The sequence below is a fragment of the Bufo bufo genome, chromosome 1 (genome assembly GCF_905171765.1).
Source record: "Bufo bufo chromosome 1, aBufBuf1.1, whole genome shotgun sequence".
NCBI classification, from domain to species: Eukaryota; Metazoa; Chordata; class Amphibia; order Anura; family Bufonidae; genus Bufo; species Bufo bufo.
This window is the reverse complement of record NC_053389.1, coordinates 807,616,314-807,630,560: the sequence shown is the minus strand read 5'-3', so window position 1 is coordinate 807,630,560 and position 14,247 is coordinate 807,616,314. Positions and strand designations below refer to the sequence as shown.

The 14,247-nt window shown below is 46.0% G+C and overlaps 3 non-coding genes across 3 annotated transcripts; all 3 read right to left on the bottom strand.

Moving 5' to 3' along the window:
- Positions 1-4,499: 4,499 nt before the first annotated feature.
- On the bottom strand, positions 4,500-4,573 carry TRNAI-AAU. The gene has a single exon. It is a non-coding gene; the product is annotated as a tRNA-Ile (tRNA).
- Positions 4,574-4,871: 298 nt separating this feature from the next.
- On the bottom strand, positions 4,872-5,007 carry LOC120987459. Its single transcript, XR_005776058.1, has one exon. It is a non-coding gene; the product is annotated as a U8 small nucleolar RNA (small nucleolar RNA).
- A 7,174-nt stretch (positions 5,008-12,181) lies between these two features.
- On the bottom strand, positions 12,182-12,317 carry LOC120987446. The gene has a single exon (XR_005776047.1). It is a non-coding gene; the product is annotated as a U8 small nucleolar RNA (small nucleolar RNA).
- Between the last annotated feature and the right edge of the window lie 1,930 nt (positions 12,318-14,247).

The following is a 14,247-nucleotide window of genomic DNA, read 5'->3' as shown; positions in this document are numbered from 1 at the left end:
TACAGTTTTGTCATGTAAAAACTCATTTGCATAAACATGGCCTCATGGGAAAGACATGCAAATGAGCAGAATCTGCCTTGTTTTTCAGCTTTTTCATAAGACTTTGAAAACCAATAAATGGTGCTATGGAGTTATGAACAGCGCCCTCTATTGGTTTTACAGTCTTATGACAAGTCTAATATTCTTGTCAGAAGACTATGAAACCAATAGAGGGCGCTGTTCATAGCTCATTCTTATGACAAGATTATTAGTGTAGCCTTTTGCATGGAAAATTCGCGATTAGAATATTCGCGATCTACACTAGGATGATATCTGACACTGGGAAAGCTGGGTAATAACTCAGTGTAGATCGCAAGTTATTCCCCTGATTTCCCAGTGTCAGATATTATCCTAGTGTAGATCGCGAATATTCTAATCGCAAATTTTCCATGCAAAAGGCTACACTTATAAGCTTGTCATAAGAATCAGTCTAATATTCTTGTCAGAAGACTATGAAACAAATAGAGGGCGCTACTAAGTTATGAACAGCGCCCTCTATTGGTTTCATAGTCTTCTGAAAATAATATTTGACTTGTCATAAGACTGTAAAACCAATAGATGCGCTGTTCATAACTCCATAGCGCCCTCTATTGGTTTTCATAGTCTTATGACAGCTGAAAAACGAGGCAGATTTTGCTCATTTGCATGTCTTTTCCATAAGTCCATGTTTATGCAAATTCGTTTTTACATGACAAAACTGTTTAGAAAGGTAATTGAATATTATGTTAGGACAATCAGAAAACTTTGTCGCCCTAATGATATTGATCTAGGTGTGCAGGTCCACTCAAGCCATCCAATAGGTGCAAAATTACTTTCAGGTTTGCTGGTTGTCAACCTGATGAGAGTTGGTTGTGGATGTCTCATAGTGCATAGGTTGATGACTTGCACATACCTGGCTTGTAATATACAGTATTTGTGTAGTTGTCTATTATATGTTGTACTTAATAGCAGTCTAAAATGCATCCAACTACCCTCTGTTTAGGCTGAATACTTTAGTGCTTGCACATCATTAGCTGTTAGGCCTGATCCCTGACACTTGCTTTTACTTTTCTTCCTGCTCTGAGCTCTGACAGGAATAAGCTTCTTGTAGAGACAGGGGCAGACTGGGCATGTGCGGCTCTAATTTTGGAAAAGCAGCACATGTGCAGATATAATCAAGCCATGGATGAGCTTTTTCTAAAGTGGCTGCACCAGCAGAATAGTGAGTGCAGCTCTGGAGTATAATACAGGATGTGACTAGGGATCAGTACAGGATAAGTAATGTAATGTATGTACACAGTGACTGCACCAGCGGAATAGAGATGGGAAGTTCGGATCTTTTTAATGAATCGATTCATTTGAATCAGTTCATTCAAAAGAACCGATTCATGAATCGGATCTTCGGTTCACTTCCTGAGCCGGCAGAAGCAAGTGAACTGAAGATCAGTGCGCATGCTCAGCTAATCGAATCTTCGGTTCACTTGCTGAGTCGGCTCTCAAGTGAACCGAAGGTCAGGAGGGACTCGCTCCTGGCAAACACAGCTCTGCTGCAGTGAATGCAGTGGAGCAGACTGTGATGTAGTGGCTATGGCTATAGTTATTGCAGGTATTCAGATAATTGTCTGAGAGTTTCGCTTCTCGGCCTTTTGGCTAAGATCAAGTGTAGGGATACATTGGGTCTTGGTCAGAAGGTGCCTGGGGTACCCGGCTGCTCGGCCTTTGGAGCGGGTCCTGGTTTATAGCCGGGGCCTTAACCATTGCTGCTATAGGGCAGCTGGCTTAGTCCCCAGGCAACGGGAAGCGATCACACGTCTACTACTTCGGTGGTAGGGCGTTACTTTCAAGTTCCTGCACAACGGATTCGTCTTCTTGGATGATGGAGGAGACTGCAGAGATGGAGGTCTGGATCCCGGAAATGGACGAGGTACCAGCGCATGAAAAAATCAAGAACAGTGTGCGGTTCCTGTTACTGGATGCTTCAAAAAAAGAAAAAGGACTTGCCTTTCTAGTGGAAGAAGTTTTGTTGGGGCTCATAGAGGTACGGAAAGACTTTATTCTTGCTATGCTTAAATTTCCAAAGAGAGGAATATATGATGTTTGTTTTGTCACAGAGGACATTTGTTTTGCTGTAGTTAAGAGACTAGAGCAATTTAGATTAAGTCCAATATTGGATGGTGTGAAGGTCTTACCGCACTTTCCAAGGAAAGAACGGATTGTTACCATAAGGATGTATAGTCCCTATGTGCCAGAGGAGGACATTCATTTGTTTTTGCTAAGATTTTGTGAAAGTGTTAAGAATTGTGGAAAAATTTATAACAAATATGGCATATGGTCAATGAAATGGAGATTTTTGGTGAACTTTAAAGAGAGTGCAGGAGGAGAGATACTCCTTCCGCCGAGTCGATTCAAGATAGGTTCTGTGAACGGCGATCTATTTTTTAATGGAATGTCGATTTTTTGTAAAAATTGCAAAAAGTATGGGCATGGAAAGGATACTTGTACGGATCAGTGGTGCTTTAAGTGTGAGGAAAGTGGACATTTAGCAAATACTTGTGGGAGAAAGAAAAAATGCAATTTGTGCGGTGATGAAGGTCACGTTTACTTTTCGTGTCCGAAAAGGAAAGGTGGAGAAATTAAAAGGAAAAGAGAAAATGAAGAAAAAGATGAAAGTCAAAAGAAAAAGGAAGTTGAGATTAAAAGGGTGGTGAAAGATAGTAGAAGAGAAGAAAAAGTACAAAAAGAAGAAATAAGAGAAAGAGAGAAAGAAGAAGAGAAAAAGGGAAAAGAAGAAGTGAAAGAATACGACCTTAATTATGAATCTAGGGAATATAATAAGAAAATAGAAGCAGAGATAGAAAAATTAGAGAAAACAGGTGTGGACCTAAGATCAATATTCAGGAAAGTAAGAACTTTATTAGGAGAGCAAGGCCCCGAATTTTGTGAGCGATATAAAGTTCACAGATACGATCAAAATAGTTTGCCATACGATATGTCACCTGGTATGATTATTCACAGAACAACAATGAAGAGAATGGCGTATTACGCCTGGATTGGGGGCTTAAGGCCAGCTTAAGCAGAAGGAGAGTTTATTGGGAGAATTGGATCCGTTTGTGTTGTATGTTTTGTTTGTCTTTGTTAATTTTAAAGAAAAAATATGGAAAATAAGAAATAAAAATTAAAAAATAATGTTGAATTGGATGATGAAGCGCTAAACATAATTTGTTATAAATACAATTATGCCGCGTCTTCTGACGCTTCAACTCAAAAAAAAAATCTGTTCTTCAGTCCTGTAGAGCTACGCTCCAGGCTGTACTCCTTCCATGGCTTGCCATGGTTGTCGAGCGGAACGGAGAACCACACAGCAACCCTGGGTAGCGGAGCATGGGGGACAAAGCGAACCTCCCATGTGAAGCTACCTTTGAGCTCTGCTGGATCGAGGCCATCTAGGTCGAGTTGTGTTGAAAGCCCAAAGTGCGAGTGCCCCAGGGGTGGTGCCCTGGGGTGCCAGAACTCACGGGGGGTGGCAACCCACTGAGAGATGGCACATTTGGACAGCACTTTCTTTCTCACAACTTTAGCACACACCTCTATTTGCTCGGCTTTGGCCTTAAAGATACGATGAATTTTTATAATTCCGGCCGAATGTCTGGGCCTTAAGGGCAAAACATTTCACTTATTTATTTTTTATGTCACCGTGTGCACTTTTACACGTTGTGTGTTCACTAGGATTTTCAAGGGTTGCGGCGCCCTAACGGGTACCCCCTCCTTGAGGTCTAGGGGTGGTGTGTGTGGCCATCTTGGTTCCTCACCCCCCTGCCAAACCCCTTGGGCTCTCCCTCCGGGGAGAGTCCAGAGCTTGTTGAAGCTCCTGGCTGACGCCTTGGGTGGCAGCCTAGGCGAAAGCTGGGAGTGTAGATGGGCGTACCCTTGGCTTCGGCTGAGGGTTGCCACTGGTCTCAGTCCCTTGCAGGAGCATAACGGCCGCGGAGGGATTGGGAATGGTTTGTGGGGGGCTCTTCTCTTCGGAGAGGGCCTGCGATAGACCGCGACCTAGTGCACGATTTTTGTGTGGCACGCTGCACGATTTTGATGCACGAGGTGAGAGCACGACTTTGGGCTTTCGATAAAAAAAAAAAATAGGTTGATGACTTGCACATACCTGGTTTGTGGTATACAGCATTTGTGTAGTTCTTTATTATATGTTGTACATAATAAGAGTCTAAGATACATCCAACTATCTTCTGTTTAGGCAGATGATTTTAGTGCTTGCACATCACTAGCTGCTAGGCCTGGTCCCTGACACGTGTTTTTATGTTTCTTCCTGCTCTGAACTCTGACAGGAATAAGCTGCTTGTAGAGACAGGGGCAGACTGGGCATGTGCAGCTCTAATTAGCAAAAGCAGCACATGTGCAGTTATAATAAAGCCATGGATGAGCTTTTTCTAAAGTGACGACCCCTTTAAAAGAAAGCAAAAAACCAATGGCCCGTACGGGGATCGAACCCGCGACCTTGGCGTTATTAGCACCACGCTCTAACCAACTGAGCTAACCGGCCAGCTGTCTGCCTAATGGGATCTCCCTCTTTATTATCTGGTCACATGATCCAGGAGGAAAGCACAATCCCCATTATCTGGTCACATGATCCAGGAGGAAAGCACAATCCACATTATCTGGTCACATGATCCAGGAGGAAAGCATACACCACACAGCAGGTCTGAGGCACAGTCCCTGTAATGTCCATTCACAGGAGGCATTTCTATTACACTAACCCCACAGTCTGTGAGACAGTAACCATGACAACACCCCCTTCCTCTGCTCTTTTACACACTGATATGATCGCCAGCAGGCTTGGGCTCAGAATGTCACACACCCCAAGTTGTCGGTTCAGGGCGGTGTCGGAGTTCGGTGTAATCACACACTCAGCCTCCTCCATTCATCATGTCTGTTTCTCCCAGAGGAGGAACAGGTAAGGATTGACCTCACTGACAATACCCCCACAGCACTCCCAGCAGCCGCCGCCGATCCCGCGCTCTTCACCGACCTCAGGGCGAGGACGCCGCTTCGCTCTCACCGCTGTACGATAGCATAACAATGAGCGCGGGCTGCGGTCACGTGACGCCTCGGTTACCAACGTTACAAACCGTCACTCTCTGTCTCCTCACTCGGCTAATAAAGACCTATTGAAAACGTTTCATTTTGCTCAGCAATCGCTTCGCACTGCGACTTGTGATTTGCATATAGTCTTTACGCGTTGACGTCAGTAAAGGGCATTACGTCGCTGCACCGACCATTCGGCCATATTACAAGAGGGCGTCCCTAGGTCACAGCGTCCTTCCGCCATATTAGAGAAGGGCATGATTCCTGTTATGTGACTGTGAAGTATATTCGGCCATCTTATAAAAGGGCATTCGTTTCTATAGGAACTTGCAGCAGAGCGGCTTCTTTAGGACACTTCTGTCTCTGCAACACAGAAGGGCAGTAGCTTAAATCCGGCATTAGTTTTATTGCTGACGCCAGGTGCGGCCATATGAGCCCCTTAGTGCAAAATGTCATGGCGCCCTCTAGTGATTATCACAAAAGTTCTGCAATTTTTTCAGACAATTTTAATGGGCAGCGTTGCCCTTAGCGCTCGTTGTGAAGTCATGCCACATTTGGTGGTCGCTGTGTCACGGAGTGATTGTTGTAAGGGGCAAGGCATGAACGCTGAATTTCTCCATAGCAACCATTAAGGTTCCGGCTTTCATGTCTCATTGGCCCGTAAAAAATGAAAGCAACGTCCTGACACTACACAACCAGTACGCAGGTATTCACATGCAGAGTGTGAGGCTGTTTTATGGCAGTCTGTATTCTGCTGGCGAATCCTACATAATGAAATTACATTGGGGAATTGATATTTAACCGCTTCCTGCTTAGCAATGCCATTTCACATCCTAATACATTTCCAATAAGGCATGGATCTTTTAATGGATCTTTAAGGGGCAGCGGTAACCTTCTCGATCACCCTGATCACTTCTCACTGTCGGTATGGGGTGGCTTCCCCGATCCATGTTCAATAGTGATCTTAGAAGTGTAAGAGAAGAAGGCACCCTCTGTCAGCCCATTGGAACCCCAATTCCGGTGCAGATCAATTTCTGTGATGGCCTAGAGGTCTGCCAGAGGCATCTAATGCTCCCGAGGTTGAGGTTCTTCAGCTATTGCATAACTTCTACTCCCATCATAAAGCTATCAGATCACGATGGGAGTTTGCAACAGTGGGAGAGCAGCAGGTTGGAGATTACCAGTGTGGTATCATTCTCGAGAGGTGGGACCCACACCTATATGACATCTATGGCAAATCACCAAGAGACAGGGCATCATTCTCAAGAGGTGGCACCCACACCTATAGGACATCTATGTCAAATTGGCGTAAGGAGATAGGTCCTCATTCTTCAGAAGTGGTATCCACAGCTGTATGACATCTGTGGTATATCGGCAGATAGAGACAGGGCCTCATTCTCAAGAGGTGGGACTCACCCCTATAGAATAGGACATCTATGGCAAATCAGCGAATGGAGACAGGGCCTCATTCTCAAGAGGTGGCACCTACCCCTATAGGACATCTATAGCAAATCACCAGGAGACAGGGCATAATTCTCGAGAGGTGGGACTCGCACCTATAGGACATCTGTGGTATATTGGCAGATAGAGACAGGGCCTCATTCTCAAGAGGTGCCACCCACCCCTATAGGGCATCTATAGCAAATCACCAGGAGACAGGGCCTCATTCTCAAGAGGTGGGACCCACAACAATAGGACATCTATGGCAAATCGGTGTAAGAAGACAAGTCGTTATTCTCAAGAAGTGGCACTCATACCTATAGGACATCTATGACATATCAGCAGACGGAGACAGAGCCTCATTCTCCAGAGGTGGTACCTGCAGCTGTCAGACATCTATGGAATCTAGGCGGATGGAGACTGGGCCTCATTCTTAAGAGCTGGGACTCGCACCAATAGGACATCTATGGAATCTAGGAGGATGGAGACAGGGTCTCTTTCTCCAGACGTGAGACCATCACCTCTTGTACATATAAATGTCTAAATGGGAATACCTCTTTAAAGGGAATGTGTCATCAGAAAATTAGCTATTGTTTAAATTGTGTTTTTATATTAAACATCATTTTAAGAATTTTTCTTTCGTTTTTTCCTTTCTTCCATGTTACTTTCTGTATTTAAAAAAAATATACACAACCCTGCAATGGTCACACTGGCCACTAGCAGTAATGAGCGAACACAATTTAATGCAATGGAAGTCAATCAGTCACCCCCCTACTTGGAAGAAAAGAGAGTGTCTGGTTAATAAAAGAAGGTTAGAAATCCCTTAAAAACAGTTTAGAACAGTATTACAAGAATAGCTGGATGTGTCATAGACTTATATTATATACAACATACAATAGACAACCACCCAAAGACTACATGTCAAAAGCCAAGTATGTACTAGCCACCAATCTATCCATGAGACAGATAACAGTCAGCATAATATACATCAAATCAACACTGATCTGACTAAGAACCATTAAACCTCTCAGTTATTTTGCATCTATTCAAAATGGCTTGGGTGGACCTGCACACCTAGATCTTTATCATTAGGGTCACAAAAAGTTTTCCAATTGTCCTAACATCATATTTAATAACCTTTCTATACAGTTTTGTCATGTAAAAACTCATTTGCATAAACATGGGCTCATGGGAAAGACATGCAAATGAGCAGAATCTGCCTTGTTTTTCAGCTTTGAAAGACTTTGAAAACCAATAAATGGTGCTATGGAGTTATGAACAGCGCCCTCTATTGGTTTTACAGTCTTATGACAAGTCTAATATTCTTGTCAGAAGACTATGAAACCAATAGAGGGCGCTGTTCATAGCTCATTCTTATGACAAGAATATTAGTGTAGCCTTTTGCATGGGAAATTCGCATCTACACTAGGATGATATCTGACACTGGGAAAGCTGGGTAATAACTCAGTGTAGATCGCAAGTTATTCCCCTGATTTCCCAGTGTCAGATATTATCCTAGTGTAGATCGCGAATATTCTAATCGCGAATTTTCCATGCAAAAGGCTACACTCATAAGCTTGTCATATGAATCAGTCTAATATTCTTATCAGAAGACTATGAAACCAATAGAGGGCGCTACTGAGTTATGAACAGCGCCCTCTATTGGTTTCATAGTCTTCTGAAAAGAATATTAGACTTGTCTTAAGACTGTAAAACCAATAGAGGGCGCTGTTTATAACTCCATAGCGCCATCTATTGGTTTTCATAGTCTTATGACAGCTGAAAAACGAGGCAGATTTTGCTAATTTGCATGTCTTTCCCATAAGCCCATGTTTCTGCAAATTAGTTTTTACATGACAAAACTGTTTAGAAAGGTAATTGAATATTATGTTAGGACAATCGGAAAACTTTTTGTCGCCCTAATGATATTGATCTAGGTGTGCAGGTCCACTCAAGCCATCCAGTAGGTATAAAATAACTTTGAGGGTTGCTGGTTGTTAACCAGATTAGAGTTGGTTGTGGATGTTTCATAATGCATAGGTTGATGACTTGCTCATACCTGGTTTGTGATACACAGCATTTGTGTAGTTGTCTATTATATGTTGTACATAATATGAGTCTAAGACACATCCAACTATTCTCTGTTTAGGCTGAATACTTTAGTGTTTGCACATCATTAGCTGCTAGGCCGGATCCCTGACATTTGTTTTTATGTTTTTTTCTGCTCTGAACTATGACAGGGTCAGACTGGGCATACGCGGTTCTAATTAGGAAAAGCAGCACATGTGCAGTTATAATAAAGCCATGGATGAGCTTTTTCTAAAGTGACAGCACCAGCAGAATAGTGAGTGCAGCTCTGGAGTATAATACAGGATGTTGCTCAGGATCAGTACAGGATAAGTAATGTATGTACACTGTGACTCCACCAGCAGAATAGTGAGTTCAGCTCTGGAGTATAATACAGGATGTAACTCAGGATCAGTACAGGATAAGTAATGTAATGTATGTACACAGTGACTGCACCAGCAGAATAGTGAGTGCAGCTCTGGAGTATAATATAGGATGTAGCTCAGGATCAGTACAGGATAAGTAATGTATGTACACAGTGACTTCACAAGCAGAATAGTGAGTGCAGCTCTAGAGTATATTACAGGATGTAACTCAGGATCAGTACAGGATAAGTAATGTATGTACACAGTGACTCCACCAGCAGAATAGTGAGTGCAGCACTGGGGTATAATAAGCAGCATAATTAGAGTGGATTAAGGCTAGGTAAGGTATTAGCGGTATGTGGCTGCAACATGAGTAGCAACCTGGCATGGCAGTAGATCAGCTTTTTATGGGTGATGGAAGCAGTAGTAGAGACAGCTGCAAAGTGTTATTAGTGGTGGCAGTAGGGGACCATCACCACGGACTGGCACGGGACAACTTGGTCCGCCTTTCTAGTATGTGCAGTGTCCAGCGGGTTGGCACGTCACCGATCATGTGGTGTAACGGCAGACCGCTGTGACGCTGAAAGTCCAGGAGAGAATTTCGTGCCACGTAGGAATGGCTGAAATGGTTGCTCAGCTTTCTTGACTTTGCCAGAACTGTGAGAGGGACAGTAAACTTTTTCAAGAAATGTTGGACCACAAGATTAACCCCTTCTTGACCCATGACATAATAGTACCACTAATGGGCCAGCTTGTAAAACGGCTAGGGCAGCGCTAAAGCCCGCCCATTAGAGCCGTGACGTTGCCGGAAAGATTGCAAGGCAGAAGCCTCTGCCTAGCAGTGTAAGAAAATATACAGCGCAGGGCAAGCGAGAGCATCGGAGTATAAAATGCTCCAATGCTCATATCAGGGGGGCCTGAAAATAGGGGCATTTCTGGTTTAAGCTCTGAACCCGGACGACCAGTGGCGTGTCCAGGGTGTTTGGCACCCGGGGCGGATCATTTCTCTGGCTCCCCTCCCCCCCATTACTTGACCGCATACCTCTTACATCCAGGGACATCTCCTGTCATGTAGACCTTCTCTTTCCTCTTCTCCTACGTTAGAACGCCATGAGAAATTCTTTCAGCCGCATCTCGTCTCTACAGAGTTTGTAACACAGACACGTTAGATTTCTCAGTTTTTCCATCAACCTCTCCATCCTGGTGTCCACACAGTGTCATCCTGCTGCTACCCCCAATACCTGTGCCCGTTGTGCCCCCCAATGTCCCAGGTACTATACTGCTGAAAAAATTGTGACCCTTATAGACATAATTGGAGTCCTTTATCAAACTGGTGTAACGTAGAACTGGATTTCCAAAAGAGCTGTCAAATATGAAAGGTGGAATCTGATTGGCTGCTATGGGCAACTAAGCCAGTTCTACTTTACACCAGTTTAATAAATGACCCTAAATGTTTCTATAGTGTCCATAGCAGCTATAATGTCCCCTAGAGACCCCCAGTAATAATACCCTATATTGTGCTCCAGGTAATAATCCCTGTATAGTGTCCCCAGAAATAATAGACTGGCCCCTACAGTGCCTCCCCAATAGAAAGGCCCCCATGCTGCCCCCCACACAGTAATTTCCCCCACACTGCCCCCCACACTGTAGTGTCCCCCACACTGCCCCCACACAGTAGTGTCCCCACACTGCCCCCACACACAGTAGTGTCCCTCACACTTCCCCCCACACAGTAGTGTCCCCCACACTGCCCCCATACAGTAGTGTCCCCCACACAGTAGTGTCCCCCACACTGCCCCCACACAGTAGTGTCCCCACACTGCCCCCACACACAGTAGTGTCCCTCACACTTCCCCCCACACAGTAGTGTCCCCCACACTGCCCCCATACAGTAGTGTCCCCCACACTGCCCCCATACAGTAGTGTCACCCACACTGCCCCCATACAGTAGTGTCCCCCACACAGTAGTGTCCCCCACGCTTCCCCCCACACAGTAGTGTCCCCCCACACAGTAGTGTCCCCCACGCTGCCCCCCACACAGTAGTGTCCCCCACACAGTAGACCCCCACGCTGCCCCCCACACAGTAGTGTCCCCCACGCTGCCACCCACACAGTAGTGTCCCCCATTTGCATTCCTCCCATAAAAAATTGCCCCCTACTGTGCCACACAGTATCCCACCATATTCCCCCATGTCCTCCTGTGTGCACCCCCCTCATGTCCCCCAAAGTTGGCACAGCCACATTATAAAATAAAATAAAAGTTTGCCCCCACACGTCCTCTGTCCTGTGTGCACCCCGGCCTCCTCATGTCCCCCAAAGTTGGCACAGCCACATTATAAAATAAAATAAAAGTTTGCCCCCACACGTCCTCTGTCCTGTGTGCACCCCGGCCTCCTCATGTCCCCCAAAGTTGGCACATAAAAAAAAAATAATAATAAAAGCTAAATACTTACCTGCTCTTGCTTGCAGAGTCCCAGCACTGTGCTGCTGAGTCCCGGCACAGCCGCGCGCGCGATGACTTAATCACGCGCGCCTGCGCCGGGATTTCACTACCGCATAGGTTTCAGGCCTACTAGGCCTGAAGCTTATGGCGGTGAACTGCGGCGGGGCAGGGAACTATGCGCTCCGTTCCCTGCCCCGCCGCAGTATGTGGGACTGGGTCACGGGTGTCAGCGCTTCAGCAATAAGCGCTTCCATCTGTATTGATGGAAGCGCTCATTGCTTCTGTGCCTGACACCCCCATCAGAGCCGATACCCGGGGCACACCAACCCCCTGGGCACACCACTGCGGACGACGCCTTTAAAAGAAAACAGAAAACCAATGGCCCGTACGGGGATCGAACCCGCGACCTTGGTGTTATTAGCACCACGCTCTAATTAACTGAGCTAACCGGCCAGCTGTCTGCCTAGTGGGATCTCCCTCTTTATTATCTGGTCACATGATCCAGGAGGAAAGCACAATCCCCATTATCTGGTCACATGATCCAGGAGGAAAGCACAATCCCCATCATCTGGTCACATGATCCAGGAGGAAAGCACAGACCCCACAGCAGGTCTGAGGCACAGTCCCTATAATGTCCATTCATAGGAGACATTTCTATTACACTAACCCCACAGTCTGTGAGACAGTAACCATGACAACACCCCCTTCCTCTGCTCTTTTACACACTGATATGATCGCCAGCAGGCTTGGGCTCAGAATGTCACACGCCCCGAGTTGTCTGTTCAGGGCGGTGTCGGAGTTCGGTGTAATCACACACTCAGCCTCCTCCATTCATCATGTCTGTTTCTCCCAGAGGAGGAACAGGTAAGGATTGACCTCACTGACAATACCCCCACACCGCTCCCGGCAGCCACCGCCCGTCCCGCACTCTTCATCGACCTCAGGGCGAGGACGCCGCTTCGCTCTCACCGCTGTACGATAGCATCACAATGAGCGCGGGCTGCGGTCACGTGACGCCTCGGTCACCAAGGTTACAAACCGTCACTCTCTGTCTCCTCACTCGGCTAATAAAGACCTATTGAAAACGTTTCATTTTGCTCAGCAATCGCTTCGCACTGTGACTTGTGATTTGCATATAGTCTTTACGCGTGGACGTCAGTAAAGGGCATTACGTCGCTGCACTGACCATTCGGCCATATTACAAGAGGGCGTCCCTAGGTCACCGCGTCCTTCCGCCATATTAGAGAAGGGCATGATTCCTGTTATGTGACTGTGAAGTATATTCGGCCATCTTATAAAAGGGCATTCGTTTCTATAGGGACTTGCAGCAGAGCGGCTTCTTTAGGACACTTCTGTCTCTGCAGCACAGAAGGGCAGTAGCTTAAATCCGGCATTAGTTTTATTGCTGACGCCAGGTGCGGCCATATGAGCCCCTTAGTGCAAAATGTCATGGCGCCCTCTAGTGATTACCACAAAAGTTCTGCAATTATTTCAGACAATTTCAATGGGCAGCGTTGCCCTTAGCGCTCGCTGTGAAGTCATGCCACATTTGGTGGTCGCTGTGTCACGGAGTGATGGTTGTAAGGGGCAAGGCATGAGCGCTGGATTTCTCCATAGCAACCATTAAGGTTCCGGCTTTCATGTCTCATTGGCCCGTAAAGAAATGAAAGCAACGTCCTGATTGGCTCGGGGGGGGGGGGGCTCCTCTGATTATCCCTTTGGCCAATTTTGATAACTCTCCACCAAAGGGCCCTTTAGTAGCAGCCCATGGGGGGGCCGGCTGACGCTACACAACCGGTACGCAGGTATTCACATGCAGAGTGTGAGGCTGTTTTATGGCAGTCTGTATTCTGCTGGCGAATCATACATAATGAAATTACATTGGGGGATTGATATTTAACCGCTTCCCTGCTTAGCGATGCAATTTCACATCCTAATACATTTCCAATAAGGCATGGATCTTTCAATAAATCTTTAAGAGGCAGCGGTAACCTTCTCGATCACCCTGATCATTTCTCACTGTCGGTATGGGGTGGCTTCCCCGATCCATGTTTAATAGTGAGCTTAGGAGTCTAAGAGAAGAAGGCACCCTCTGTCAGCCCATTGGAACCCAAATTCCGGTGCAGATCAATTTCTGTGATGGCCTAGAGGTCTGCCAGAGGCATCTAATGCTCCCGAGGTTGAGGTTCTCCAGCTATTGCATAACTTCTACTCCCATCATAAAGCTATCAGATCATGATGGGAGTTTGCAACAGTGGGAGAGCCGCAGGTTGGAGATTACCAGTGTGGTATCATCATTCTCGAGAGGTGGGACCCACACCTATATGACATCTATGGCAAATCGGCATAAGAAAACAGGACCTTAGTCTTAAGATGTGGCACCCAAACCTGTATGACATATGTGGTATATCAGCAGATGGAGACAGGGCCTCATTCTCGAGAGGTGAGACTCACACCTATAGGACATCTATAGCAAATCACCAGGAGACAGGGCGTCATTCTCAAGAGTTGGCACCCACACCTATAGGACATTACTGTCAAATTGGCGTAAGGAGACAGGTCCTCATTCTTCAGAAGTGGTATCCACAGCTGTATGACATCTGTGGTATATCGGCAGATAGAGACAGGGCCTCATTCTCAAGAGGTGGGACTCACCCCTATAGGACATCTATAGCAAATCACCAGGAGACAGGGCATAATTCTCGAGAGGTGGTACCTGCAGCTGTCAGACATCTATGGAATCTAGGCGGATGGAGACAGGGTCTCATTCTCCAGACGTGAGAACAGCACCTCTTGTGCATATAAATGTCTAAATGG